Below are 7,420 nucleotides of genomic sequence, written 5' to 3' on the forward strand. Positions count from 1 at the left end.
AATTCATTCTAAAATCAATTCAGAATCAAATTAAGAATTAAGAAATTAAGAAAACTCAAATTAAGAAAACTGTGGACAACCGCAGGCTCCCTCGGCCTGCAGCCCCATAGTCACCTTTGACTGGACTTAACAATCCAGGGGTCCTTTACCTTTTATTTATGTCTGCTTTCCTTTGGAGCACGCCAGCAAGGCTAAAGAGGGAGGTCTTGTTGTCTGGGCAGCCCAGGGCCTCCTTGCACCCTGGAGAGGTCACTCCAATGCTGCTAACACAGCAGTTTGACTTCACCCCCGGAGGTGCGCTCCATTGTCTCTCGAGACAGACGGATGCCGACGACTTTCCCCATCTCAGGCTTTCTCCTAATACCAGAGCATATTATTCACCGATGGTAGTTTGAGGCCTGATCTACACATGCCTTGGAAGAAAGGGACAAGCAGATACATGACACAGCAATGGGGGGAGCGGGAAGAGAATCGTAGCTTTGTGGTGGAGCAGCTGCTTTGCAATCAGAAGGTCACAGCTCCAACTGCCAGCATCTCCAGGAAGGACTGGGAATATCCCCTGCCTGAAGAACCCTGGAGAGATGCTGCCAGCCAGTGTCTAGACAAAGCCACTTCCGGCTTGCCCAGGAGGTGGGGTTGCGGGCTTCACGCCCACCCCACGTGAGCGGGGGCTGGTCGCAGCCCCCGCGAGAGCAGGGTAATCCCGGCCGGGCCTGCCACCCCCAGCTAGCCAATCAGCTGGCTGGGGGGGCGTGGCCTGTCCTATTTAGGGCCGGCGCAGAGGGGGCTCGCCCTCTTTTCGCCGGCTAGCCCGCACGTTTTTCCCACACTCCCTCCCTTTAAGTGGGCTTTAGGTAGGTCTTTGACTTTGCTATGGACTTCGGTCTGTCGCCGCAAAGGGCATGGTAGGAATTTTTCCCAATTGGCAATTTCTAGCCTTTTGGTTTTTCGCCTACCTCGTAGCAACTCGTCACAACTTCTCGGCATTGGCGGTAGGCATTGGTAAGAAGGGGTTAAGAGGATGTGGGGGGGACACCATCACCTCCCCCCAGTGAGCGAAGGGTGGTCCGTTAAAGGACTCTGGGGGGCGTGGCCCTGTCCGAAGCCTATAGAGGTGAGGGCCAAAGGCACGCCCCAGAGCGGTGACCTGGGGGAGCTCCTAGTTGACGTGCCTCGGCAGGAGACTCCCCCGATATAGTGTTAACCCTTCCCCGTGTCTCCAGCAAATGGGCTGGAGCCGGATAGTCGTTAGGACCAATGCCTAAGCCAATGCCTCTCATTCCTGAATTCAATAAAGTTGTAGCCTAATTCGCCCAATTAACCTTATATTATGGTGTCTCGTGTCTTTATTTATCCTGGTGGGGGGCAGGAACTCGCCACGCAACAGCGAGCCATATGAGCCAATCGCCCTGTGTTCAAGCCTGCAGAAGCATAGCAGGTTGGTGTCTGGGTGGCCTCTGACAGGCATCCTGACTGGGTCAGCAATCTACAGCCTACCTGTGGAACGCACTCCCATCAGATATCAAGGAAATAAACAACTATCTGACTTTTAGAAGACATCTGAAGGCAGCCCTGTTCAGGGAAGTTTTTAATGTTTGATGTTTTATCGTGTTTTCAATAGCCTTTTGGGAGCCACCCAGAGTGGCTGGAGAAACCCAGCCAGATGGGTGGGGTATTAATAATAAATTATTATTATTATATTATTATTACTACTATCCTGCCCTGAGTGACTCGGAATTAAGGTAGGAAGTGGGCGGTTCTGCCAGGATGAGGACAAAAAAGGAGGCAGAATCTCACACCTATATTTTTGCCCAGGAGCTGCTTTTGTCTCCTTTGTTGTTGCAATACATTAGCGAGGGTTCAGGGCTCAGGTGATGCATTTCTCAGCAATATGTCTGCAACACCCTCCCAGAAGAGAAATGCAAAGGCTCTTGTCTAATCCTCCTAGGGGTAGAAGCAAATCCGTTCCCCTTTTCTGCCTTTCAGCAAGAAAATAAGTTATTTTCTTTCTCCCGCCTTGATCAGTCTCTCCTGCTGGAAACCCTGCTGAAACCACTTCTTTCTCTCTCTCTCTTTTTTCTCAGTTCATATTTATTGAATTAAAATACAAATATATATACATACATACATAAAGATAAAAAAAGAAAAGATTAAGACAAGAAAAGGAAAAGGAAAAAAGAAAACATACAAAACAAGAATTTGCATTATTATACAATCATTCATTGAATTTCTAAATAAAATGTTGAGGTTGGAACTTAACAGGTTAAGTTTTTCCCATGATGCCACACCATTCTGATGTCAATTTTAGAAGCTTGGGAGGAGCTTGGGCAAAGTTTGCCAGTCCCACTCTGAGCGTTGTGGGGAAAGGATGCAGTTTTGCAATGGCTGCAAATAGTCCAGGAGAATCCTGGGGAATATCGGAATAAAGAGCTGTAAATAGACAAACCTGGACTCTGTGTGTGTTTGTCTGGAAGCCAAGCTGAGTGACAGTTTTACACCGCTGTGTTTATCTCTGCTGGGCGTGACGGAGAAGAAGGAGCAGAGTCGGCAGAGGAAGTGTGCCGGACCTGCCGAAGCTGCCATAAAGAGCTAATTGAGGATAATAAATCAATTAGCGGGGGTCGCGCCAGATAAATTAATTGCACAGGTTATGGGTAACCTAAATCATCGCTTGTAAAACTGTCACGGGAGGCTGCCGAAAAGCTTTGAAGTCTGCGGTGTCGAGCAGGAGGCACGGTAGGAGGCGGAAGCAAGCGGCTAGCTGAAAAACGCAGAGATTTGCCTGTGTTGCTGTGGAGCCAAGAGCTGAGAGCAGCAGGGAATCGTTTCTCCACGCCAGGGGAGCTGGTGATCTTGTGAGTACAGCTTGGGGCGCCTTGGGAGAACGGGAGGCCGGAATCTGAGGCAAGCAGGCAAGCAAGCGGAAGACGCTGTGCAGGAAGGCTGCAGAGAGCTTGGAGCTGTGCCTAACGTTTGAAGGCAAGCTGACGACGATGCTGATGCCAGCTTGGAGTTCTGCCTAAAGTTGTGAGAGGCAGGGGAGCTGATCTGCTAAACCGGGAGCTGAAGAGCGGCTGTTTGTTTACGTGAGTACGCTGGGCCCCGGGGAAGATGGCAGATGGCCAGGAGGTGTTTCAAGCTCCGTTTGAACAGCTTGAGGAACGGAAGACAATGGCAGGCAGCCAGGTCTTGGAGGACATTGAGTTTGAACAGCTCACTCTAAGAAGTTGAGCAAGGGCGGCTGGGAATCTGCTGTGTTTGCTGTGAAGCTTCAGCAGGAGGCCAGAGCTCTGGGGAAGGAATACAAAAGCCTAGAGATGGCTGGAGCCCCTGTTCCTGATGCTTTAGCCTCAAGGAGTGCTAGTGAGCAGGTCGGGGGGGCGGAAAGTTCCAAAGGCAAGTTTGAAAAGTTTTCCACTGAACCTGCTGGAATGAAGCGGCAGTTCAGGGGGGGCGGATCTGGCAAGGAGTGCTTTTCTGGAAGAAGGAGGGCCAGGCCAGCTGAAAAGAGCCCCAGGCAGTGTTTTTCCACTGGAGTTCGTCGTTGCTACGTGTGTAAAGCACCGGGACATCTGCGGCGAGATTGCCCCCACCGGAGCAGAGAGGCAAGACAGGATATTGCCAAGGTCAAACAGCTGAACTCTCATGGGAACCAGTCGGGTTTCCATGGCAACCAGTCTGGAAAACCAACCAGGCGTGGGACTGAGGCTGGTGGACGTGCCAGGTGCCAGGAAGAGACTTATCAGATCACGGCTAGTCTGGCTTTGGCTGAAGACAGCTGTGGGACAGAGCAAAGTTTTATTATTGACTCTGCAGCTAATTGCGATTTGATTCCAGAGACACCTGCTGTCGAAATGCGGAACTGCAGGGCTGTTTTAACAGGGATGACTGTTATGTTCACAGACGGAACACAAAAATCAGTCTGTGGTGTGGCTAACGTGTTTTTCTCTCCTTTACAGGAGGAGCTAGAGGTCTACGTTGTGCCGGGACTGAAGTGTTGTCTTTTATCTGTATCAGCTCTAATGAAGCAGGGATACAATGTTTGTTTTGAAAATGACACCTGTTCCATTTTCAGAGGAGGGAGACAACTGGTCAACGTGCAGAGGGAGAACAATGTCTTTGTTCTGGAGTCACCTCTGGAGGGTTGTGGGAATGCTGGAAGAGCACAGGTGCAGTGTGCTAAGGTTCCCAGTCATGTGCAAAAGTTGCACAGGTGCACAAAAGGGTGTAAAATCACACAATGTGGGAGGTCCCAAGGGTGCAGGGCATGCAAAGGTGCAAAGGTGCTTGGTTTTCCCGGGTTTGGGAGGGTAGCCAAAGAGCCCTTTGAGCTGGTTCACACAGATCTGTCAGGACCCATGAGGTGTGAGAGTCTGGGTGGGGCCAGGTATGTGCTGTCGCTGACAGGTGACCACAGCCAGGTTGGCTGGTGTTTCTCTCTCAAATCACAGGGGGAGGTGGCGCAACTGATCCAGGATTGGGTTGCGGAGGTGGAACGAAGTTTCTCCACCAGGGTGCAAGGGTTCAAGAGCGACCGAGGGTCACAGTTTACTGGGTCCGCTCTGGAGGAGTTTTTCAAGGAAAAGGGAATACGTCACCAGGTGATGGGTGCAAAGTCTCCTCAAGGGGAGGAGAGGGAGGCAGAGGCTGATCCCGGTGATGGGGACCAGGTCCAGGATCAGGGTTCAGAACCCGGTGATGGGGACCAAGTCCAGGGTCAGGGATCAGGGCAGGTTTGGGCATCTCCAAGGGTTGTGAAAGGAATGTCCAGGTGTGAGGCTTCATCTCCGGTAAGCGTAATGGAGAAAGCTCACGGACGGGTTGTCAAGTCAGAGGGGGAAAAGTCTGACGGAGAAGACACAACTGCTGGCCCAAATGGGTCAGTAGGGTTTCAGGTCACAGGTGCGTGGAAAAGTGTCGCACAGTGTGATTCTGGGAGTGTTGAAGGGGTTCAACAGGTGCCTGGGAAAGATGCCGGGAAGAGGCACAAGGCAAAGGGAAAGGTGTTGAACTCAAACAGGTCTTGTCAGAAGGTGCAGCAAGGGGGGGTGTTGAGGTTGGAACTTAACAGGTTAAGTTTTTCCCATGATGCCACACCATTCTGATGTCAATTTTAGAAGCTTGGGAGGAGCTTGGGCAAAGTTTGCCAGTCCCACTCTGAGCGTTGTGGGGAAAGGATGCAGTTTTGCAATGGCTGCAAATAGTCCAGGAGAATCCTGGGGAATATCGGAATAAAGAGCTGTAAATAGACAAACCTGGACTCTGTGTGTGTTTGTCTGGAAGCCAAGCTGAGTGACAGTTTTACACCGCTGTGTTTATCTCTGCTGGGCGTGACGGAGAAGAAGGAGCAGAGTCGGCAGAGGAAGTGTGCCGGACCTGCCGAAGCTGCCATAAAGAGCTAATTGAGGATAATAAATCAATTAGCGGGGGTCGCGCCAGATAAATTAATTGCACATAAAAGACTTCCAATTCTTCTCATTTTACTTGTATTGTTATTTATGTTTAATGCACAGCCTTCTATTACCCTGATTTGTTTTCGTGTACTCTAATAAATTAACATTTGCACATTGTATTTTACAAGGATCAGTTTAATTCCACAAGGAGATTGTTATTTGGACAATATGTTTCTAGGTAATCTTTGAATATTTTCCATTCTTTGTATTCTTTCTGGTTAGAGAGCCCTCTTACTTTCCCCATCATCTTTGCCAGTTCAAGGTATTCAGCCATAAGAGTCTACCATTCTATTATTGTGGGTTTCATTTTTCCAATTTTTTGCCAGTAATATTCTGGCTACTTTTGTTCCGTACATAAACAATGGTCTTATATCTTTTCTGATTTCCACTGACATTATTCCTAGGAGGAAGGCTTCTGGTTTTTTTCTGAATGTAAATCTGAATAGCTTTTTAAATTCATTATATAATTTGTTCCAAAATTCCCAGATGATTGTGCAATTCCACCACATGTGTATGTATGTCCCTGTCTCTTTTTTGCATCTCCAGCAGGTTGGTGGTCTACCTTTATACATTTTAGCAAGTTTTGCTGGAGTGTGGTGCCATCTATAATGCATTTTCATTATGTTCTCCCTAAGATTATAGCACGCTGTGAATTTTATATCCTTCCTCCATAACCTTTCCCATTTAACCTTAATTTTAATCTCCATCCCTGTTATTTCTTGTAGTTCTTTTTTCTCTTCCAGTGTTAAATTTTTAGTCAATAATTTGGTTTTTTGATAGTTTATTTTCAGTCCTGCTATTCTACCATAATTTTTAATTATCTCTATGGCTGCTGGGATGCCCTGTTGCGGTTCTTGTGTTGTTACAATTAAGTCGCCAGCAAATGCTCTGACTTTATATGATTTTCCCCCAATCGCAATTTCTTTTATTTTTTCATCTTTCCTGATATTTTGTAGGAGTACTTCCAGAGCTAATATAAATAATAGTGGTGACAAGGGACACCCTTGTCTTGTCCCCTATAGGCCAATATCACTATTAAATTGTGACTATAAATTATTTGCTAATATACTGGCAAACAGGTTAAAAGAAGTCATAAAAGAAATCATCCATCCTAATCAAGCAGGCTTCCTCCCTAGAAGGCAGATCTCGGGAAACACAAGGAACATTGTTGACATTCTAGAATACTTAGAATTTAAAAGTGATGAAAAGGCAGCTCTGTTATTACTAGATGCGGAAAAAGCGTTTGACAATGTTTCCTGGCTCTTTATGAAAAAGCAAATAGAGCTAATGGATTAGGAGAAAAATTTAGAAATGGAATAGAGGCAATTTATAACCAACAAAGAGCTAGACTCTTAATTAATGGTAATCTTACAGAAGGTTTCCTGATTGAAACCACTCCTTTCTCAAGTCTTTTATTTGCATAGCAAAAGTCAGCAGCATTGTCTCAGGAGGAACCCCCATCCCCACCCTAGTCACCCATGCAACTGCTTAACCCATGGGTAGGCAAACTAAGGCCCGGGGGCTGGATCTGGCCCAATAGCTTTCTAAATCCGGCCCGCGGACGGTCTGGGAACCAGCATGTTTTTACATGAGTAGAATGTGTCCTTTTATTTAAAATGCATCTTTGGGTTATTTGTGGGGCATAGGAATTCGTTCACCTCCCCATATAGTCCGCCCCCCCCCCACAAGGTGTGAGGGACAATGGACCAGCCCCCTGCTGAAAAAGTTTGCTGACCCCTGGCTTAACCCTTCGGTGCCTTGTAGAATAGGGTTATAACTGTTGAGTGGCAAAGTGTTAACTTTGAATCTTGAAATAAAATAAAAAAATAAGGAAAAAGATAGGACATCAGAAGAGACCCACAGGATCTGTCTCATACACCAACCAGATGCATGTGGGACAGGACATGAGCAAAGCAGCAGTCTCCCCACTTATGATTCTCAGCTACTGGTATTCAGAAGCACTGCTG

The sequence above is a fragment of the Podarcis liolepis genome, assembly GCF_965112155.1.
Source record: "Podarcis liolepis genome assembly, chromosome: 4".
Taxonomy (NCBI): Eukaryota; Metazoa; Chordata; class Lepidosauria; order Squamata; family Lacertidae; genus Podarcis; species Podarcis liolepis.